General features: G+C 37.7%; 2 long non-coding RNA genes across 2 annotated transcripts; both read left to right on the top strand.

Annotated features, from left to right (window-relative positions):
• The first annotated feature begins 15,410 nt into the window (after positions 1 to 15,410).
• Positions 15,411 to 19,455, top strand: LOC141366136 (uncharacterized). Its single transcript, XR_012371215.1, has 3 exons — positions 15,411 to 17,172; positions 18,860 to 18,984; positions 19,217 to 19,455. It is a non-coding gene; the product is annotated as an uncharacterized lncRNA (long non-coding RNA).
• Positions 19,456 to 21,073: 1,618 nt separating this feature from the next.
• Positions 21,074 to 22,347, top strand: LOC129443239 (uncharacterized). Its single transcript, XR_012371214.1, has 2 exons — positions 21,074 to 21,141; positions 21,557 to 22,347. It is a non-coding gene; the product is annotated as an uncharacterized lncRNA (long non-coding RNA).
• The last annotated feature ends 1,303 nt before the right edge of the window (positions 22,348 to 23,650 follow it).

Genomic DNA, 23,650 nt, shown 5'->3' with positions numbered 1-23,650 from the left:
GTAAGACCATTCAGTTGTAAGTGTTTGCTCTCTCTAACGAAACTAAATGATTTAATTACAAGAAAAATATCAAAACATTGGTGAAAGACAGTGTCGCGGTGGGCAAGTGATCTAAACGGTGAGAGGCTGAAGCACCAGTAATCACCGTTTCACAGACTATCGCGACAAGCCTATAGCTCGTAAATCAGTCTGTGAATCCCAATCGGAAGCGACTATTCCGTCAAAGATCAGCGACTTCCATGTAACGGGACCCTCAGTGTATGTAGATAAAAAGTCTCGTTCTAAGTTAATAAACACATAACGGTTCATTATGAAAGGTCTTTATACACCCCTGATCATATAGTTTTGTATATTATTTTGCATTTCTGTCAAGAGATCCTTCTAAAAATTACACACTGCACCTTTAATGGGAGTTATGTCTTGTCACATCGTGTGGACAATTTAACACTTGGAAAGAGGAATGTAAACTATTTTTTTCTGAAGAAATATCTCTTATCAGAACGCGAAAACACCGTGGAACTGCAGGTAAGCACCGCAGCTTTTAAATGTGGACATTGATCATTTATTTTATCGTGACGTGACTATTAAAACATGTTATGAGATATTGCCACTGATATATTTAAAAGCAGCATGCAAAAACCTCTCTCTGACACTGATAAATAACCGTTTTATATAGTACTGACAAGAACAAGGTGTAATAATAATCGAGTGCTCGTATCGCGTTAAGAATAAATGGGAAAGCAATAGTAACATTGTAAAATTATAGTTTTATTAACTTTCACCTCGCGCCAAAACAATAACAAACACAAAAGACACTAAATATGAATAAGAAAACGATTAATAGTTTCATTATGACACCAAATACTGCTGATTTGATCTCATTTTGACCATCAAAAACAAACAAGGCCAACATGAGAGCCAGGAAATATCTGTCAGAAATGTAGCCCAGAGAGGGCGGTGGTCAGCGGGGCGAGTGAACACTGATGTCCGCTCATGCTTTGGTTCTCATTCGTACCGAATCTCACTAAGCAAACGTTCAAACAGGCGCTATCTTTACCAATCGACTGCAGATTTAAATATAATACATATACATTCACGACTGAACTAGTCCTAAAACTACACTTTGTGACCAAGAAACTGTAAAAAAATCGTGAAATTATGAAAAATGTGTGTTATGCTTTCTTTCGAATCGGCCCGCTCCGTTTCCTCAGGCAGCAACGTAAGCGAGCAAGAGAAAAAAAACGTGAGATTTAAACGAATATCGCGCCAATAAATACAAAAATACACACTTTTAAATTAATTTTGGTTCACAATGCTAACGCTATAATTAAATTAAAGACTGGATAAGTCTTACCTCATATCTCCTCAGCTGCGTTTTCTTTCAGCTCGAGAGACTGGTTTCAGCCTGCGGAGGTCGCAGCATTAGATTCGCAAGTCATAAGCATATTAAACAATTTACTATTAACTAAGAATAACAGTCAACTTTATAATTGTTAATATTCTGAAACAAGCATTGAGACACGGCCAATTACTATTATTATTAAATTATTATCCTTCTCTAAACTAATGACGTTATAAAATGTTGCCAAACTAGAAAATATATCGAAATCATGCAGAATTATATATTTGTGGTAATAAAATTACAAAATGCACACACAAGACGGTGAAGTGTGCTGCTCATTCTCTCTCAGTGCACTCTTAAAGTTGAACAAACAGACTTTACAAGAGTAAACTTTGGAATTAAATTAGCAAATTTACCTTTCTGAAGTAAAAATTCAGATGAAAGTGTGGAATCTCGTAGCTTTCCTTGGCTGAAGAAAAAAATCCTTTAGAAATTGCTGTATTGTGATTCACAGGAAAAATATTTTTACTGTAGAATTTACCCGCCGTTGAAAAAAGACCATGATGCTTTGCAGATCTACAGCAACATGCTGTATACAAGTTCTACAGTAAGCATTTGCTCATTTTACAGTAATAATGCTGTGAAAACTACAGAAATTTGTTACAGTGTAGTATCACAAAAATGGTCTGGTGAAATTAAATCTTCATATGATTAAAAAAAAGTGCTTTGTAACGGAGTTACAGAAAATTATCATCACTTTCTTACCATAAAAGTCAACATCTTCAAACATGCGGTTTTCAAAAATAACATAAAAAAACTCATATATAAGTGTTTCTACACTTGTTTCCTATAATATGACCAAAACTTTTGTGACTGTGACTAGTTTTAAGTTCGAAGACATCTATGTTTCATAAGTCATGGTAACGGAGTTAAAAATGGTCCTATTGTTAAAACAATATTTAATTCTATAAATTCTTACAAAAATATATGAAATAATACAAGTATCATCTATTCATTTGTAATAGTGTGTTTTGAAATGTTTTTGTTAGGAAATATTGTTATTATTATTACTACTACTACTACTACTACTACTAATAATGATAGAAAAAACACAAATTATTTCCCATTATTTTTATTAGTGCATTTCACTAATTAGCTCATCCACGTGACTGCAGAGTTTTGCTATTTAGAATCATTTTGGATTCAATCAACTAATAAAAGAGATGTACATTTGTACAAATAGATTTATTGAAGGCCCCTGATGGACAGAAATCCACAAAACCTGGCATGCCCCCTGAGGATATCAGCATGACCATGTACATCAAATATGGTGCAGTTCAGAACATAATTTTGTAATTTGTCTAATACACAAAAACCTGAGAATAGCTCCCATTTTTGGATGAAATATTTCAAATAAAATATACTAAATGAAGTGTCCTACCATGGTGCTTTCTTTTGGGAATAATTTTTAGTTTTGGGCTTAATGCCATTAAGGGAGGGGAAAAAGACCAGGGCCCGGTTCCCCGATAGCGTTCACTCTTAGCGTGCTAAGAAGACTCAAAAAGATATATCTTACCAAAGTTGTTTATGTTCCTAAGTGTGTTCCCCGAAGTGTCTCTTAGGAAGCTTCTTAACACGCTGCCTCTAAGTTCGACGTAACAATGGCGTTATCCCAAGTGAAGGTGCTGAATTATTTGCGATCGATCTCTCAGGGATCGATTTTCCACTTCACGCGAAGGTGCATTACGGCATTAAGAAAGACAACACGCTCTATACAAATGGAACATTACTCAAATGATTCCAGTAACATTTATTTTAACATAGTTTAAGTTATCGGTAAAATATAGACTATTCATTAAATTATCAAATTGTCAGTAATACGGGTAGATGAACCTCGCTAATCATCCACCTTCCTTATCCCGTTGTGCCACTTGTGCCGCTTCTTGACATGGGTTAAAAAAATTATATCAATAGAGAATATGGTCTGAGAAGATCCAGCAGCTCCATAATATTTTTTTTCTTCAAATTGGTAAGAAATCTGATGGTTCAGTATTTTACTTGATCACAGTCAGAATTTTCACTGACATCACAAAAAAAAAAAAAAAAAAAAATAAAATAAGCCTATTCTATATTTGTAGTTTTTGACATGTGTAACCTTAATAAATATGACACCTAAGATTAATATAATAACATTATTAATGTCCCCACCAATGTAAAAATTAAAACTGAACTAAATGCCTTTGAGTGTGATTTATCTTTGGTCTTGTCGCAACTCACACTTACAGTATTTTAAGGCTTGTGCTTTTGTCTGGTGCTGTTATGGGCAACTAGGATAACCTTTGACAAATTTGTCATGCATGTCAAATTGCTTGCAGGATATTTCAATATAGATTATTTAAAGCGTTGTGCTTTGTTGTGATATTTTAGCATAGTTGCTGCAGCAGCATGTAATTACTCATGTAAGGGTCACGAATGAATGAATATACAGCTTATCACATATCACATTGAAAAGGCATTTATTTGTAAATGAAGAAAATGTTTGAGAAGTGTAAATAAAGTGCCTAACAAGTGTTTATTTAGAATAAAGGCATATATTGTGTAGGGTAGGGAACTTTTATTTATTTATAAGTGAAGTAATAGATTAAATGCAGTGTAAACATTAATAAAATATAGCTATATGTACAACTTTGCATTCATATCACCTGTTTGCTCGTTTTAGGTCGTTATATGAAGGTCTATCTGTCTGTCTGTCTGTCTGTCTGTCTGCCTGCCCGCCTGCCTGCCCGCCCATCCATCCATCCATCCATCCATCTATCTATCGCCTCCACAGTCCAGCAAGCCTAGTACTGGGCCTGTCCTTTGTCTACTGTGTGATGCTGTGAAACAGCTACACATGTCGACTGCATTAACAGATATTAATGAAATCAGATTGTAGGAAACATGCCCGGGCATGAGCCTATGGACCATGTGGGATCGAGAATCACTAAGTCTAAGCTAAAACTTGATAAAACTTTTGTCAGAAGGGTCAGTATAACTTATAAACTTATTCAGAACACAGCATGGTTGACATGTTCAAGTGATATCAAATATGAGGGCTGACCAGACACTCCTAAATGTCTGATTGTTTGACTTAATAGAAACTTTTTATGTTACAAACAAAACTTTAGATGTGAGCATAAAATCTGCATGGGCGCTTCACCTCAAAACATGAGGACAGGTTCATAAGGCCTTAATTCTAAGATAACCCTTTACTTTTGTCAGAGTGGTTAGAATTACATTTATTTCACTATCACTATCCTTTAGAAACACCTTTATACAAGAACCCCTGCTGAGCTGTAAGGAATGTTGAGGCTGGTGTGGGGGGAGAGGACACAGAGACACAGACCATAAAAATGACAGGCCAAAAAAATAAATCTCTGCACAACTTTTAACTCAAACCTCCAAAAATACCAAACATTTGATTGACACATCATAAAAATGACAAACAAGTTTCCTGACAACTAACAGAGATAAAAAATAATGCAAACCCTGGTGAAAAACAAATATACTTTATTGTATTTAAAATATATTTAACTTTGCAATAGTACATTACAAATATACCTACAGTACAAATACATGTACTATCTTTAAATATATTGAAAGTATGCTTACAACATACTTGCACATATTTTTTACAAATCAATCTGTATGCTTGAAATTATCATTATAATAATGCACTGACAGTATATTTCTTAAATACATTATTTAGTATTCTATAAGGTACACTTTAACTTCACTATAGTCAAGCATTGAATTAACCAATTAACTGTGTTTTACTACATTTAAAAAAAACATGGTACTGTAGTAAAACCATGGTTACCACCAAATAACCATGGTTTTAAAAACAATGATATTTAAAGTTAAACCATGGTTTCTGTAGTAAAATGGTTACTAAACTTTCAATTGCAGTCAATTGCATACCACTTTCTGCTGTACATATTAATTAACCTAAACAGTTTTCGTAAATGCGTTTCAGAGAAAAGTGAATTCTGAGATTTAAATAATGCATCTGACGTGTGGGCTGACGTCATGACATGCATTTTGATTTTTACCAGTCGCCTTTGTCAGACGGATTCAGTCCCAAGGTACGTTACTGTAATGTGATGACATTCTAGTCAAGCTCTTGTTTAGGTAAAAATATACTATCTGCTCAGTTGCCATTGTTCTCTTTAGTTAGTAAACTATAAAATTAATACAGTTAGTCTTAAATAAATGTAACGTTTTACAGTTTTTCTCAGTTGCTTAAACACATTTCTTGAAACTATGCCTCATATTCTCAAAACAGTAAACACAATTGCATAATATCTCACCCAGTACCTCAAACATCATATTTTCAGGTCAAAATGAAGCTCTACACTCAAAACCGTTCAATCTTACTGAAAAACCAGACTATTCCCTCAAACAACACACACACAAGCTTTCAAACAGGCTCGGACTGATAATCTGTACAACCGGGCAAATGCCCGGTGGGCCGGTCGACATGTGGGCCGGTGGCCCCCGAGATTAATTTTTTTTAATGCCAAAATGTTAAAGTTATTTATTTTCGGCACGTCATGTATAAATGCAGTTGCATTTCATGACAGGTTCATTGTGTGTTACTATCGCGCCCCCCTGCCCCACCCCTCAAGTGGATTTGTCCAAGCAGCCGCGAGGTTTATGGGGAAATATACAGTGATAGATAGCGCATCATTTAACCTTGCACTTAAGAATAATCATTATGGACAACAGAGGCTCCAAAAAGAAGAAAGGGGGAGCGGAGAAGATCCGCGAGAAAAAGTCGCCCAGGTATATTAATGAATGGAGTCATTAAGTAGTTTTATAGGTTTTACAGCTCTCTCTTCTGCAGAAGTATAGACAAAGGTACTTCTATAGCTCAACTGGTAGTGGATTGCATTAGCAGCACTAAAGGTAATTTCCCATGGGAACAATGTGAAGATTTATCTCCTAATTCCCTGTAAGTCACGTGCACGCAAAACTCATTGCCTCAAGACATAACGACTATTGCCACAAGAACATTTGCCAACTATTTATTCAAAATATGGGTTTCTGGGAACTAATCCCATGTGTTTTCACATAATTGTATGAGACAATGTTTTTTAAAAAACTGAAAAAATTAAGAAACTAATAATTTGGTATTTGTCATGGAAATCACAATCTAAAACATGTAATTTCTCTCTGAACATTCTGAAAATAATTTCAAGATCTAGGCATAAGTCACATACATGAGTAACTGTTTGTATCTGTCATTGTATATAAATAAAACTACCTCAGAATCACACATTGTATTTAGATATTTAAGTAAACTAAATAAATAACCAGACTTCATATGTTTAGTCATTTAGCAGACCCTTTTCAGCAACTTGCAAGTGAGGTAACAACAGGTAAGGCAAGTGTATTTGCATAGCAAAATTACATACACAGAGGTAATTCAAAGTGCTTTACATAGAGTTGAGAAAACAATCTAAGAGAAAAAAATCTGTAAAAACAAGAGACATAAATTCACAATAAAAAACAAAGATAAATGAAAATAAAAGTAATTTTAATTAAAAGAGTTTAAAATGTGTTTAGAATAAAACAGGAGTAAAAGTGACTTGAATGTAAAGTGCAACGGAGACGTCACGTTGTGACCGACGGATTGGGAACCGCTTCGCAAAAAACGCGCTCTTGTCAAGTCAGGATGGACTGTACATGTTCTTCTGTTAGACATTAAATCGATCGTGTCCATTTCCATACAGAGAAAAGAGACCCTCTGCATGGGGCAAAGTTTACTCTTTTCCCAGTTGACCAAGACGGGCGAGGTGTTTGAGCACATGGTCTGTGTGATCGCAAACCATCTGACGAGACTGGGCTTTTATTAACCAATCGTCGAGATACGCTTGAATGAGCACACCGCTCTCTCTCTCAGGGGTTTTAATGCCCCCTCGACATCTTTTATGAAGACACAGGGAGAGAGAGAAAAAGCCTGAATGGTAAGACTTTGTACTAATATGCTCGCCCTCGAACGCAAAGCGGAGAAACGGCCTTTGTTGGGGAAGTATCGAGACATGAAAGTACACGTCCTTCAGGTCGATGGCTGCAAACCAATTGTTTGGACAAATGCTTTGAAATATGCTTTTGTGCTCAGTATCTTGAACGGCAACCTGTTAAGTGCTCGATTCAGCAAATGCAGGTCCAGGATCGGTCGCAACCCGCTGCTTTTCTTGGATACAGTGAAGCAAGGGGTGTAAAACCCAGACCTCATCTCGGCTGGAGGGATCGGCTTGATCGTGTCCTTTGCCAGTAGCACAGCGATCTTGACACGGAGACATGCGTGTTGGCGTTTCTCAAATTTGGGAGGGTGCAGAGCCATTTGAATCACGTAGCCGAGATGAATTGTGCGTAAAAGCCAACGCAACAGGCTGGAAAGCGCTTCCCATGCTCCCAGACATCGAACGAAAGAAATTAACGGCACGACCGAGGTACATGCAGCGAGGGGATCGGAGGTGGTGGCTGCTGTGTTCTGTGTGGGCACAGCAGCAAGGGTGTGTGGGAACACTCACTTGTTTCTGCTGATGGGTGACAGAGCTGGAGGCACTCTCAATTGTGCGAGACCCGGCAGGTGTGATATACCCGCTGGCGAAAGAGGAGGAGGAGGACGTAGGGTCTTGTGCCCGTCCGTAGCTCCCGAACTCCTCTGAAGACCTGGAGAAGAAAGAGGAATTTGCTCTTTTTGTGGTTTTGTGGGTGCCGGTTGAATAGGTGGCGGAACAGAAATTAATGAAAATTTTCAGGGGGGGAGTGTTGCCTTTACCATCTCCCGAAGAGTGATCCCCTCCATCTTCAGGTCGCCAGTCTCAGGGCAGCTTGGCCTTACGCTTTCCACCTGAGCGGGCGAGGCCAGGCGCTCTAAAATGGCGCTCTCAGAGTTCTTTAAAAGCGACCAAATCATGACCACCTTCATGCAGGTCATTAAGTGCCTTGGCCTGGTGAACCTGCAACAATGCCATGGCATGTATGGCCGGAGCTGCCTCCCCACAGCCACGGTAGGCACATCTCGTTAGTGCAAAGGAGTACCTACAGGCCCGCGAGGGCCGGGTCGGCCAATCCCTCCAGTTAAAAACTGTTGTTCCTTGAGACGGGAATGAGACGCTGCGTCTCCCTTGCCATACTTCCTGCGTCCCTGTAACGCCGTCTTTGGCAATTTTTCAGATAGCGATATACTTCCTGGCTCCCACCCTGTCTTTGTTGTTAAGCCTCACCATTGGTTGAATTTGATATACACATTCAGACGCACTTACCCCTGGAGGCGTCGCCAAAGTGTCACTGCAGTGATGCAGCGCGAGTTCCCTCGAAAGGAAACTGTAACAATGTATCATAAAAGGTAACACGATGTAACCTTGCTCTCGCTTGAAATGTGTCCCCACATTTAGTCCTTGATGGGACCACATTTCGTCCGTGCTCTGTTTCTGGATGCAGCGTCTTCATAGCGCCTCGGGATGGCCACAATCATTTTCTCATGTCTGGGTCTCCAGCACGCTGAGGCAGCATTTGCTGAGGATTCATGTTCCATATGTGAGAACATGTCCCTGGTGGAATTACGCAGATCTTCCAAGGGTGCAGTGACAGTACTTGCGAAGGACGATCTGCGACTCGGAACTCTTTCTTCCACCAAGTCATCTAAAATCCAGTGTTTGGAAATACTCTGGGTTTTATAAGCGAGAAGGAAATCTTGACAAAACCCATGCAATTTGTAAAATATGTCACACCGCTTGTTAATGTGAATTGACTTAACAGTGATTTAATCATTTTATTTCATTTTTTCCTTCATTACTGTGATTCGGGTAATTTACTTTCACAGAGTAAATTAAGGTAAACATAAGAGTAAATTCAGGTAAACATAAGAGTAAGAAGAAAAAAGTGCATATAGTGACATATTTATAACACCAAAGAGGAAACACTTACCTTTCAAGTTGTCCTGTATTGTCTTTAACTGATGTGATCTAAAAAAAGAAAAGGGCAAATTTGTTATACTGTTTAAAGAAATTATTTTGTTTATTTTTGTTTGTTATTTTCTTAATTTCCTTTTCATGCCATGTAACTTGGATACAATGCAATACTAAAATCTATATATATCTTTCCATCTTTCCAAGTTGAACTTAAGTGTGTGAATGATTCATTGTTGTTGGAAGCTCCTCGGGTTCAGTAGTTTATTAAAATCTTCTGAAAAAGCTGGCCCATAGTTCAGACCTGTTGTGTATGAATTGGGAGAAGGGTTACAAATGCCTAATGAGTTGCAATTATGGTTGATGGCTGGACGTTTTGTGCCACGGACTCATACATAACTGTCACAGCATACTATATTGACAATGAGTGAGTTTTGCAAAACCATGTTCTCCAGACTAGAGTGTTCAATGAGGCTCACACAGGAAATAATCTAGCGGTTTACTGCAGAACGTTTGTCGCGAGTGGAACATCAACATCAAGGACATAGCGTTGATCATGGATAATGCACGCCCAAGTACACCTGCCAAACCACAAGCTTATCCATGATGTTTCTACAAGATGGAACAGTTCGCTTGACATGTTGGAGGGTTTTTGAGACCAACAGCCTGCTGTGTTGAACACCCTGCTGTCAAAGCAGATAAAGAGAAGTGAATGCATGGCCAGCCTGACAGAGGAAGACATGTCAATAATTCAAGATGTCATCAAATTGATGTCTCCACTGAAAGTGGCAACCACACTCCTCAGTGAGGAAAAAAACACCATCTCAATGATCTCCCCAATTCAGGCCAAATTAAAGAGACATATACAGCCAGATGATAGTGATCTACTAGTAATTTCCCAGATGAAGGAACTATTCAGGCAGGACTTCGACTGTCGCTACACATATCTCCATGACTTCCTCCACTAAGCCTCAGCCCTTGATCCACACTTCAAAGACCTTGCTTTCCTGGATGATAATGACACCAAGGACATGATATTCACGAAGCTAATAGGAGAGGCGGTAAAGATGGATGAAAAGGTAAGAAGAATATACTCAGTATGTCTCTCTCTCTCTTTCTCTCTCTCTCTCTCTCGCAACCATTTGTACTTTTATTTCATTGTGTCTTAAATTATGTCTAGTTTAAGGAAATCTAACAGTCTCTGAATTAGGGTTGTGCTGATAGCTATAGTATCGTGTATCAACTTTGTATGTGTATGATCGTGTATGTATCGTGTATGATTGCGTTTCGCTGGACCGATGTGTTTAAAAAGGCACCTCTGAGAGCACCACTGCTTGACACGTGTAGCCTTCTGCAACAGCACTAAACAAATGCATTGAATTGTTTGTATGTGCACTGCGTGTGTGCGCGCGCAGGTGCATGTTTTTACAGTCATTAAGTAATCATGTTTAATATTCAGGATTATGATTTTTCCCATAATTGAGCAGCTCTAGCTCTGACATTTCCTTGCACCAGAGAGGTTGTTAGCGCGCAGAGGGTTAAAATCAGCGAGTGTCTTGTTCTCGCTCCCTGGCACGCAGTACATTTTAGAGCGCATGGGCTTTAATGACGCACTCGGATTAATGGCATCAGTTTTAAGAAGGTTGCGGTCATGACGGTGTTGCTCTTGTTCTATTTTGACCACCAATCAAGTGACTTGTCATAATGAGTAAAAAATTTACAAATAAATGAATGTGTAAACTACTGTATCTCCGATCTCACAGGCTGACGATAGAATGATCTCAAAATGGGGCATATCGCCCAACACTACTCTGAATTAAAATAATTATTGTCAGGCAGGGAGCACAATAAATGACCAGACAGCTGAAACAGGTGGTAACAGGAGCCCCCCACACAGAGGAAAAGACAGGTTTGCTTTATGTTCTTAAAGGAAGTTTAGGAACTGTTGCAAAAGTTCTATGCTGTATGTTGATTTGAAGATGCATGTGTTATTATGGTGTAGTATTGTTGTATGTCACATTTTTGTATTATAGTATAGACTGATATAATATTTCTGAAAAACTCTCTTCTCTTCTGCTCCTAGATGATGTTCCTCCCAAGAAGAAAACATCTGTTCCAATCCGGCCTTGGACCAGATGTTTGGCGATTTCCACACTGAGAGACCCTCTGAAAGAGTGTTTAGCACAGCTGGAGACATAGTGACTGCACAACGCAGTTTGTTTCATCCTGATCATGTAGATCAACTGATTTTCCTGAAGAAAAACCTTAAAGTAGGACATTTAAACTAATCTGGTTTATAGCAGCCTGTGACTGCCAATAATAGTTTTTCTTATATATATATTGTTTCACCTGTTAAATGTGTGAGCTGTTAAAAGTAACTAGAGACAAGACAGGAAAAGAATGTCTGTTTTTATTTAATCTTTTGGTTTAGTAAAAAAAAATATTTTGTTTGTGAAAGAGCCATGCATAAAAAGTCAGATGGCACTTAAGATACTTTAAGATTTGCTGTAGGGAACAAAATAAATAAACGTTAAATATCTACATATTGAATTGCATAGCATCATATTTTTCGCCATTGCTTTGTATTACACCAAATCGCACTGTGATGAACCGAATTGAAATCGTATTGCACCGTATCGTAATAGCAGTGAATCGTATTGCATCGCATTGGTACCTGCTAATATGTATCTTTAATGTATCGAATTGTTGGCTATGCATCAAAATGTGTATCGCATCAGCCTCAGTTATGGAGATGCACATCCCTAATGGCAACAGCTTCCCTGTCCGTCGCGTTGGGTCTTATGCACGATCCGTGTCAGCTATCCAATTCAATTTGCCCCGCGACCCCTAAAATTTGCAGCCATTCGCTTCACTACAGTGAAAGCTGCCGATGCGCACGTAGTACGTCTCTCCAGACGAGATGAGGTCTGGGTTTTACAGCCCTTACTTCATTGTACCCAAGACAAGCAGCGGGTTGTGAATAATCTTGGACCTGCGTGTACTGAATCGAGCACTTCACAGAATGCCGTTCAAAATGTTGACGCAGAGAAGAATATTTCAATGCATCCATCCACAAGATTGGTTGGCAGCCACGTACATGTCTCGATTCTCCCCCGACACAGGCCGTTTCTACGCTTTGCGTTCAATGACGTATGAGCATTGCGCCGTCAGTCAGTGTAGTGTTGAACATGAAGAGACAACATGGAGTGCGAGAGAGAACAAGACTATGCAACCTTTGAGTTTAACCCAGTTAAAGGTGACAAAACATCAGCGTCCGCTTTACACTCTGCGTGGAGATAAAACTTTTATCTACAGCAAAAACTTCCACCTCAAATCTGAGCAAACACCTAGCAAGCAGGTGTTGTACCGAAATCCGACTCCCTCATACACGTTCACGCGAAATCTGATGTAAACAACAGACTATATATCTATATTTCATGGATTATACGCATTTGTGGACAAAAATGGTCATTTGATGAACTCTGTTAGAAGGTTTTTATGGGTTATTCACACATCTGAAACAGACTGGATTCGACTCACGATCATTATATTAACCCATTCACCGCCAGCCTTTTTGAGAAAAGTTGCCCACCTGCATTTTTGTGATTTTAACAAAATTTTCACAAAATTCCTTGCAGGAAAAATTATTTTCTATAAATATATAAACATACAAATTATATCAAATTAAAGAACCATCCCTCTGCTTTCAAACAAGCAATAAACAAACAAACAAACAAACAAACAAACAAAATGGGGAAAAAACGTTTCATTATATATTTACTTTTTCTACTTAATTTAACCACTGAAATATGGATATTTCTCTTCAAAAATACAACATTTTGAGCAAAAAGCTTAAAAAATTGCGTTTTTGTAAAGAAATATATGTTAGAGATCAGACTCAGAATGACTATCAAACATAAAGAGAGTTAAAATAAAACGTTATATTTTTTAAACTTCCGTTTTTGATAAATTCGTTTTGATAATTTTCGATAATTCGCCATCTGGTGGATAAAAGCGGTATTACACTTTCACTTTGAAATTCCTCCAGAAAGGCATACTTATTAGTTAAATATGAACTCATAAATGACGAGATAACTCGTCAATGGCGGTGAATGAGTTAACACTAAGGTAAGAAGTCACGTATATATTTTGCATGTTGTCATCTGGACTTCTGTAACAAAATACTACATTTATCATGCTTTTGCATCTGTATCTCAAAACAGAGACTATACACTGATGCTAAACCCGTAGACCTTTCAAACAATGAATAGTAATAGTAATATTATTAATGTTTGTAGACAGTAGGCTATATAGATATTGTTAGCAGCGTTAAAAGAACGACGTCATTACCCCCACAAATTAGTGCGCGTTGAGAGGTTAAAACAGAGAATGTTTCATTTGATTCAATTTAAGATGATGGAATATGCAGAAAGAATAGAAGTAGGCTGAAAGGTCTGTTGCTTTATACTGTAGCATATTCAGGTCGTGCATCATGTTTTTGAAAAGTAACTTAGTAAAGTAACTAATTACTTTTAAAAATAAGTCATCAGTAAAGTAACAGGATTACTTTCTTGGAGGAGTAATCAGCAGAGGTGTGGACTTAAGTCATGTGACTTGGACTCGAGTCAGACTCGAGTCATGAATTTGATGACTGCAGACTCGACTTGACAAAATGTACAAAGACTTGCAACTCGACTTGGACTTGAACATCAATGACTCGTGACTTCACTTGGACTTGTGCCTTTTGACTCGAGAAGACTTGCTAGTTCACATGAAAACCTGGGGAATTTTTTTTCACACGGCCGCGCCGCTCTCCGTGTATCTCCATCTGTGAAAAAAATGTGCACCACCTGCATGCAGACAGCACGCGCGCTGCTTGCACGACAGCCAATTACTGTAGTCCCACGTTGGTTTGGATGTTGGGACCATATCATCAGTACAGCTCAGCAGTGGTGTAGTCTACCTGATACGCAGGTACTATTAAAGTAGATATTGTGACGATATCCGCACACCACATGCCGATAAACGGTAGATCAGTGGGTCAGTACAACCTGGTCTTCTACGTTGGTCTTCCTCTTTTTCTACGTGTCAGTGATGCTGAAAGCCCTCCAGGTCGCCCCATTCGCGCCTCTGCATACTGTGAGTATCAAGTTTCTTACAATGAAAACTTTAATGCTTCTTGCATTGACATCCTTTTTTCAACTGCGCCATTATGGAACACAAAAGATGTTCTTTTTTGTACTCCTCCACTGCCTTGTTGGCTGATGTTGCGGAGCATCGGCTGTCAGCCTCTCACTAGGAGAACCTGTGTGTTAGGCTAGGCGAGTCTTTGAGTCTTTTCTACCATGTTCCCTTAGTGGAGACCCTAACCCTAACCCTGCTTCTCTCTAGTATGTCATATTACTAAGAGGGTTTTTTCACGTTTTACACACATGAGTACTTTGATGTCACCTAAGTGGTAGAGCCCTTAGAGGGTAGAGCCCAGTTTGCCTAGTTCACTATTGTAGGTTAAGGAACAAGTAGTGACCGGCCTTCTGCTCTAACCCTAGTTCTGCCTCCATAGAGAAGAGACAGAGGGTTTACAGAGGCACTGGAAGGGTCAGCTTCAGTGGCACTTTGGTAGGTATTCCCAATTCGTTGGTCACAGCGTCGTAGTGACCGACTGAAAGGAAGCGTCTCTGTTACGTATGTAACCCTCGTTCCCCAAGGTAAGAGAACGGAGACGTCCTGTCGCCACAGTTTGCAGTTCCACTGCTGAGTCAGGTCGGGCACTGATGCTCGGCTTTCTCAGCAAAAAGAGATGATTTGGTATCGCACCTGCCTCTTGTTAAATACTCACGTGGTGGGGCGGCACTGGCAGATGCAAATCCCCGCATGCCAAGTTCATTGGCATTTTAGAAGTTTCTCGAAGTAGATTGATCCCACGAGACAGGTTCCTAATTTGTCAGTCACAACTGCTTCCGAGATGTTCTGCTCTAATAGAAGCAATTATAGCAACACAAGAACAGGAATACATAAGTGTACTAGAACTAGTCTCATCAAGTCTAACACAGTATACATAGTCAAGGTGACAGAGAATCTAAACATAAAGGTAGGAAAAACCGGCAGATCATTCCACAGATGAGGAACAGAAGCAGAGAAGGTATGTGATAGTGATTTTTACCCGTTTTGGGATGGCACCACAAGGCATCACTCTGTGGCAGAGCACAGGAATCTAGAGGGTACATAAGTCTGTATAAGGGATTGAAGTTAAGGGGGAGCTGACCAAGTGGTTGTTTTAAATGCCAGAAGCAGAGCTTTGAATTTAATGCAAGCTGCTATAGGAAGCCAGTGTAACTTTACAAAGAGAGGAGTGACGTGCGCCCTCTTTAGCTCATTAAAGACCACTTTTGCTGCAACTTTCTGGATCATCTGTAGGGGTTTGGTTGTGCAGGCTGGGAGTCCAGTCAGTAACGCATTGCAATAGTCCAGTCTGGACAGGACTAGAGCCTGGATTAGGACTTGTGTAGCACTTCAACACAATACATTTAATCATATCTGTTTAATCCCCTCAGGTTTCTTTTCTTCGTATTTCATGTAAAGCTGCTTTCGTGTAAAAAAATGCAACATTGTAAAAAAACTCACTATATAAACTGGTGGTGTGTGTTGTGATGCAACACAAATCATAAAATTATTAAAGAGAACCTATTTTAAGATTAATGTTTTTAAACATCCTTCTGTGTGTGTGTATTAGTACATGTTAACGATATTCAAAAAGTACATACCATAAAGAAAACGATGACGTAAATTATCGTCTCCAACGTTCTAGGATACAAAAAACACACAGATTTAAGCAACAGTTTACTTCCCGGGATTGGTGACTTAGAGAAGACCAACATTATCATAGTTCAGCCCTCTCTGCTTGGTACGCCCTCAAAAATAGGGGTGGAGAGCGCGGAAGGGAACGGAAGTGACGGAGGTTGGGAGTCACTGTTTCCAGTGTGTTTGTAAACTCTTGAGGGGCGTTTAAGTGATTAAATATGTCAAGTAGAAGCTGGCTCTTTAGATGCGAGGGCAAAATAGCACTTTATGGCCTTCCCAAGGCAGAGGACATCAGGAACCAGTGGTTAGAATTTATGTTTAATACGGTTTCGGGCTCCGACACAATCCAGTCAGAAGTTGTTTATATGTTCACAGCATTTTCAGAATTTGAAGCTGGATTTGCGCAAAGTCTCCTCCTGAAAGTTGGATCACCGTGCACTTCTGGATCACAGGCTATAAGTATTCATGTTTTTTGTTTACCTTTTACGTTACCGGAGCTTAATGGTACATGTGTAGAGCAAACTTGCAAGCTAATTTTTTTGTGTTGTAATATTGTATTTCATAAACCATATACCATATTTACCCACTTGTATGCTGAATTATGCAGACTATTGTTTTTTTTTTTTTTTTTTTTTTTAGTTTTTAGGTGTTGATTTAGACGTGTTTACAAATGTGTTAAGTTACCAGCTAAACTGTTACTGGTAAAGTTTGTTCTCATGATAAAAGTCAAGAAACTCTCAGTACAGATGATTTGTTTATATGTATTTTACTGTTGTATTTACTTGAAGCTTTCTGAGATTTTGAAACAAAATAAACACGTCATGTAATATGTAATACATGAACGTTGTAATGAATAGTCTAACGGTTTATAGTCTTTGTACCCTATTGTTAAATTATGTCTTTCTGACTAAATACATGTTTGTTTGTTTTGTCTATATCCTAGGTTCGCCGCAGGACATATACTTTTACACTGTAGGCAGAAGTAGACGTGATGTATAATGCCAAACATGCAACATGCATCAGTGGGCAAACAGTACGAGGAGTCAGACTGGCATATGAGGAGCAAAGGTATGTAACATATACAGTTGAAAGAAAAAGTATGTGAACCCTTTGGGCTTACTTGGATTTCTTCATAAATTGGTCATAAAATGTGTTCTGATCTTCATCTAAGTCACAACAATAGAGAAACACTGTCTGCTTAAACTAATACCGCACAAACATTATACGTTTTCATGTTTTTATTGAACACAACATGTAAACATTCATAGTGCAGGGTGGAAAAAGCATGTGAACCTTTGGGTTTAATAACTGGTTGACCTTCCTTTGGCAGCAATAACCTCAACCAAACGTTTCCTATAGTTGCAGATCAGACCTGCACAACAATCAGGAGAAATTTTGGACCATTCTTCTTTACAAAAGTGTTTCAGTTCAGCAATATTCTTGGGATGTCTGGTGTGAATTGCTCTCTTGAGGTCATGCCACAGCATCTCAATCGGGTTGAGGTCAGGACTCTGACTGGGCCACTCCAGAAGCCATATTTTCTTCTGTTGAAGCCATTCTGTTGTTGATTTACTTCTATGCTTTGGGTCGTTGTCCTGTTGCATCGTCCATCCTCTGTTAAGCTTCAGTTGGCGGACAGTTTTCCTGCAAAATGTCTTGATAAACTTTGGAATTCATTTTTCCATCGATGACAGTAATCCGTCCAGGGCCTGAGGCAGCAAAGCAGCCCCAAACCATGATGCCCCCTCCACCATATTTCAAAGTTGGGATGAGGTTTTGATGTTGGTTTGCTGTGCCTTTTGTTCTCCACACATAGCGTTGTGTGTTCTTTCCAAACAACTCAATTTTGGTTTCATCTGTCCACAGAATGTTTTACCAGTAGTGCTGTGGAACATCCAGGTGCTCTTTTGCAAACTTCAAACGTGCTGCAATATTTTTTTACCTCCGTGGTGTCCTCCCATGAAGTCCATTCTTGTTTAATGTTTGCCTTATTGTAGATTTGTCAACAAAAATGTTAGCATGTGCCAGATATTTCTGTTAGTCTTTAGCTGACACTCTAGGATTCTTCTTCACCTCATTGAGCATTCTGCGCTGTGCTCTTGCAGTCATCTTTACAGGACGACCACGCCTAGGGAGTGTAGCAACAGTGCTGAACTTTCTCCATTTGTAGACAATCTGTCTTACTGTGGACACATGAACATCAAGGCTTTTAGATATACTTTTGTAGCCCTTTCCAGCTTTGTGTAAGTCAACAATTCTTGATCGTAGGTCTGAGAGCTCTTTTGTGCGAGGCATGGTTCACATCAGACAATGCTTCTTCAGAACAGCAAACTCAAAACTGGTGTGTGTTTTTTATTGGACAGGGCAGCTTTAATCAACACATCCAATCTCATCACATTGATTGGACCCCAGGTTGACTGACTCCTGGCTCCAATTAGCTCTTGGAGAAGTCATTAGCATAGGGTTTCAAATACTTTTTCAACCCTGCACTATGAATGTTTACATGTTGTGTTCAATAAAAACATGAAAATGTATAATGTTTGTGCGGTATTCTTTAAGCAGACTGTGTTTCTCTATTGTTGTGACTTAGATGAAGATCAGAACACATTTTATGACCAATTTATGAAGAAATCCAAGTAAGCCCAAAGGGTTCATATACTTTTTCTTTCAACTGTATGAGGTATTTAGTTATACCACTACCAGTCTTAAATGTATAACTGATGATGACAACGTTTTTTTTTCCGCATAATCACAGTAACCCAAGTAGTAGTGTCGTTTCACAATGTTTCCATCACCATCATAAGTGGACGCCTTCCTTAGCCTGATTCTCAGATTTCCAGCAAAAAGTTTGGTTTTCCCATTTATTGGAATGCTGTGCAGGTATTTAAGTATTTTAGTAATTGTGTTAAATAAAGTAGTATTTACTAAATGTGTATTAAAGGGGGAAATACATTGCAAGGCCAGTTAAAACAAAAGCGACAAACTGTAAGCAGTAATATTTTTATTTCAAATATGTTCATAAATAAAAATAATACTTAAAACACTTAAAATGTGTGAAGCAGGAAAATAAATTATCAAAACAAAAGATTTATTGACTGCAATATTTTTACAGTTATGTGGATGACGTGATCAGACTTCCTGATTCCAATGGACATGGCATCACAGTTTGACAGACCTTCAAAGGAGGACGCCATTTCATGTGCTTCAGTGTAGGGGGTGGTCGGAAGCCAACATACTGACCCTAAAGAAGTCTATTGCAGGGGTACCCAACCCTGCTCCTGGAGGGCCACCGTCCTGCAGACTTCAGTTCCAACCCAGCTCCAACACACCTGTCTGTAATTATCAAGCAACCCTGAACACCTTGATAAGCTGCTTCAGCTGTGTTTGATTGGGGTTGGAGCTAAAATCTGCAGGATGGTAGCCCTCCAGGAACAGGGTTAGGCACCCCTGCCCTATAGTGTCATCTTAGATAGCACCAGCTGACAAAGCTTCGATATGCAATTTATATGTATGATATTGTAATCTGTAAGAAGTCAATTGAAAAAATTTTGAGAGAAGAGCACAATATGGTTACTAAAGTATGTTTATTTTTAAATTGTTCAGCATTTAAATATATATTTGTAATAAATAAAAAACTTTTGACTGAGTACTATATTTTCTTCAAGTTATATCTTTTGTTCTTTTGTGTACTCTTTTACTATAATGCTAATTTAGTGTTATTAGTTTTAAAATGTAATATAACAACTTACTCCTCTAGTGCCCTGCGCCTCAAAGGCCCATAGTCTGTACTATAAATGTCCTCTGTGTAGGGATTCAGACAGTTTGTGCAAAACCTGGATAATGAATCACGCATGTAGGAGGCCCTGGAATAAATAAGACCATAGCACTTATAAGTAAGCAGTGTTTCATAATAAAGTTTACTATGGTAAGATAATGTAAAACTAACAAATGAAATAGTTTTTATCATCATTTCAATGAATATTTTCTATGTGCTACATTTGGTGTTTCCATATAGTTTGAACAGTAATGTAGTACATTATAATTTCCTTTTGAATTTCACATTTTCGGCTTTGTTTAGCATTCTGGCAGAGTTGAAGTTAAAAGACACTTAAAGAAGTTAAATGCAATCGCGTTCATTGACGGACATCGTTTATAGCGTAATGACCGTCTGAACTCTCTGGATCGAGCTCGAAGTGGTAAGGCAGTACAGACACCGTCGTTTATAGAGAAATATAACTGTTTGTTTACGTTCATGCCTTTGATTCTCAGGACTGGAAAACCCACGCGTAACCTTTCAAACACACGCTGAACCCAGTTGACCAATAACAGTTGAGTAGTTCATCTGACCAATCAGAGTACACTAGACATTTTGGGAGGCGGAGACAGTAACTAAATTCGAGCATTTTACAGACAAGGCAAAATCGGTGAGGTATGTAGGCAATTTATAAGAATAATAATGCATTAGTTCTAGTTTTAATCACATAAATGTACTATGGGAGACCAATAAATTACAATAAGGTGCTTATTTGTTTAAAAAATGTGCTCTTTAAATAAGAGGACTTTGAAACTAAAATATTAATGCATTTTTATTCGATACAGCTGTTGTGGGAAAAGTTATGTGAAAGAATAAATCTACGCCACACTAGTTCATTTACAGTGGTCAGCTATATTATGCACCTTATTTTAATGCAGTATATAGTATGTAGCATAGTGTTAATACTTAGATCTAGATATTTTTCTATTAGAAAAAGGCATAGACTATATCTTAATGTACCTGAAACAACAAGAGTTTTAAATGTAAGGTTTTGTGAGAACTTTATTATGGGAATTTTATCAACCCTATAATTAAAATGACAAATCTCTTGACATTGCAATCATATTGGTCGGTCTGTGACAGACTTCTCATTTGGCAAATCACAACACTGCAAGCCCCACCCCACTCTATAAAAGTATTGTGCTTGAGTTGTCTGTTTTACTCTGAATCTGAGATCTGATGGACCCAAGACGCTTGAAACTACTAAAGTCAATGAGAACTGGGTATGTGCTTATAGTTACTTTTTTCACTTTATGAACTATACTTTAAAGAATTTCTTATTTTACAACCACTGGACTTACAGTAAAACTACAGTACGTCCTCTTGAGTCAAGTCAAATTTATTTAAATAGTTATTTTTACAATGTTGTATTGTTTAAAGCAGCTTTATGATGAGATAATATAATTAAATGAACAAACATAAATATAGGCCTAATTTTTAAATCAATGATTGTAATAAATTTGTGGACAGATGTAACAGCTCATAATGTATAGGCTACTGAATTATACTTTCATGAATTTAATTAGTTTAACTATTGTGTAGCTTAAAACACAAATGAAGAACAATAGGCAAATAGGATTACTTTGTGTTTTCTAATAGACAAAAGTTTTCTTTTTCTGTCTGTTTTATGACATCAAGAAATCAGAAATCTACTTGAATCACAGAGATTATAATGGGCAACAATGAAGGACATGAAGTATCGAAACGGCGACAAGCAGAGAATGAACGCAACAGAGCTCAAGCTGAGAAATGGCAAGCAGAGGAGGAACGCAAAAGAGCTCAAGCTGAGAAAAATCGAGCAGAGGAGGAACGCAACAGAGCTCAAGCTGATAAAGAAGCACTCCAGCATAAAATGAATATCTTACAGCAAAATATTAATTTGGAGAATCTGAAACAAGAAGAAAAGAGAAAAATAGATGAGAATAACAGATTTAAAGAACGAGAAGAAAGGAACAGAATTCAACTACAAAAGCAAAAGTCACAAAATTAAAACAATAACAAATAATTTGGTATTCTGAAACTTTTATTAATGAGAGATTGAAAAAAATGAATACTTCAACACATTCTGTAAATCATGTTCATTTGCCTTAAAAATAACTAAACTCAAAAATGTTGTGTCAGATGTTTTACAAATTCTGTAATGATTTGTTAAACTTTATTCATATACCAGAGAAGATGCATATATTATTTCCACTACAGTTTTAGGTGTGCTCACCTACCCTTTAAAGGTTGATTCCTGAGATCCTAAACCAGTGTGTTTATTTCTTACCTCTAAATATTCACAAGCAATAAGAAATCAACTTTGTTTTATCACACACAGAGATTGTGAACTTTATGCATAATATGCTCATCGCTTACATAAAATGCTTTTACATAAAGTGCTTTTTTTCTGTAATTCACTAAATAAAACAATGACTAAATAATGACAATATGTTTCAGTTTCATTTCTTCATTTATCATTGAGAGCATGCAAATCCCACAAATTAAATTTAATACAACAATGCAACAACAAATCTGTTTCTCTAAAATAAAAGTAAGTATGATGTTTATAAGTGAACAACTGTACATTTAAAACTGGGAACCAAAAGATGAGATTTAACTCACAAGACATTTGCTTCTTATCTGTTCTACTGATCACAGATGCATGCACTGTAAAAAAGTAATATTTTAAGTTAAAGTAGCATGAAAAAAAATATGTGTTGATTTGACAAAAATGTTGCATTTGTGTGAAGAATACTGGCCAATAAAGTTTATGGTTTAAATGAGACTTTGAAACACTATAAGGTCCTACAGTAATTAGGTTTTGTTTTTAAATGCATGTAATAACCTCGAAAATGCTGATCCAATTTTTCACATTTTGGGAAGCCTGCTACAGTGTAAAAAATGATTTGCTGGCTTAAATTGTTTTGTACAATCAACTTGGATTTACAAGTCATTTCAACTTCCTATTATTTATGTTGACTAGAGACAAGTTGTTTCAACTATATTTTATAAGTTATAAGTAAGTTATCCTAGTAAACTTTCCTAAAACCCATGGATGTGTCAAATATGGACAACTGGGTTAACTTACCTAGTATTTTCTAAGTCAAAATATAGTGCCCCTAAAACCTATGGCACAAATCTTTTATGTACACGTTTTATGAAAGCTATAAAATGTAGTACAAAACATCATGTTTTTTTTTGCTTTCGACACATCTGCTTCACTGTGGTTTTCCAAAGAGGTTTGAACAAGAAAGTCCCAGTCCTAGCCCAAACCCTAAAACCTGTCCAATTCATAGGACTGTAAAACAGAAACCCTACTTGTTAAGCAAGTGTGCAGTCATTTATTTACGTTGAGAACTAAACTTTAAAAGTCAGATCTGTTTCTGGCCAATCACAGAGTTATGGGGTGTGGCTTTACTCTATAAAACTGCTGTGTTTAGATGACTCCAAAAAAGTCTCCAAAACTGAAGGTAAGACAAATCATTCTGCAGTAATAAAGGTATGTGGCTTAAAGTTTTATCTTTAGCAATAGTTTTATTGTGTATCAGGATTGTAGAAAATGTGTGTGAATTATATCACCCAAAACAATTTTTTTAACCATTGACTATACACTCTTAAAATATGCAAAAGAAACTTTTTCGTATAAATAGTTTAATAAAGCCCATTTGACATTGACAAATGGTTCTTTGTAGTGGAAATGCTTCTTCAGAAGTTAAGAAAGAAAGGATTCTTTGACTAAATGGTTCTTTG

Source organism: Misgurnus anguillicaudatus, chromosome 2 (genome assembly GCF_027580225.2).
Source record: "Misgurnus anguillicaudatus chromosome 2, ASM2758022v2, whole genome shotgun sequence".
In the NCBI taxonomy this organism is placed as follows: domain Eukaryota; kingdom Metazoa; phylum Chordata; class Actinopteri; order Cypriniformes; family Cobitidae; genus Misgurnus; species Misgurnus anguillicaudatus.
This window is presented reverse-complemented; position numbering and strand designations above follow the sequence as displayed.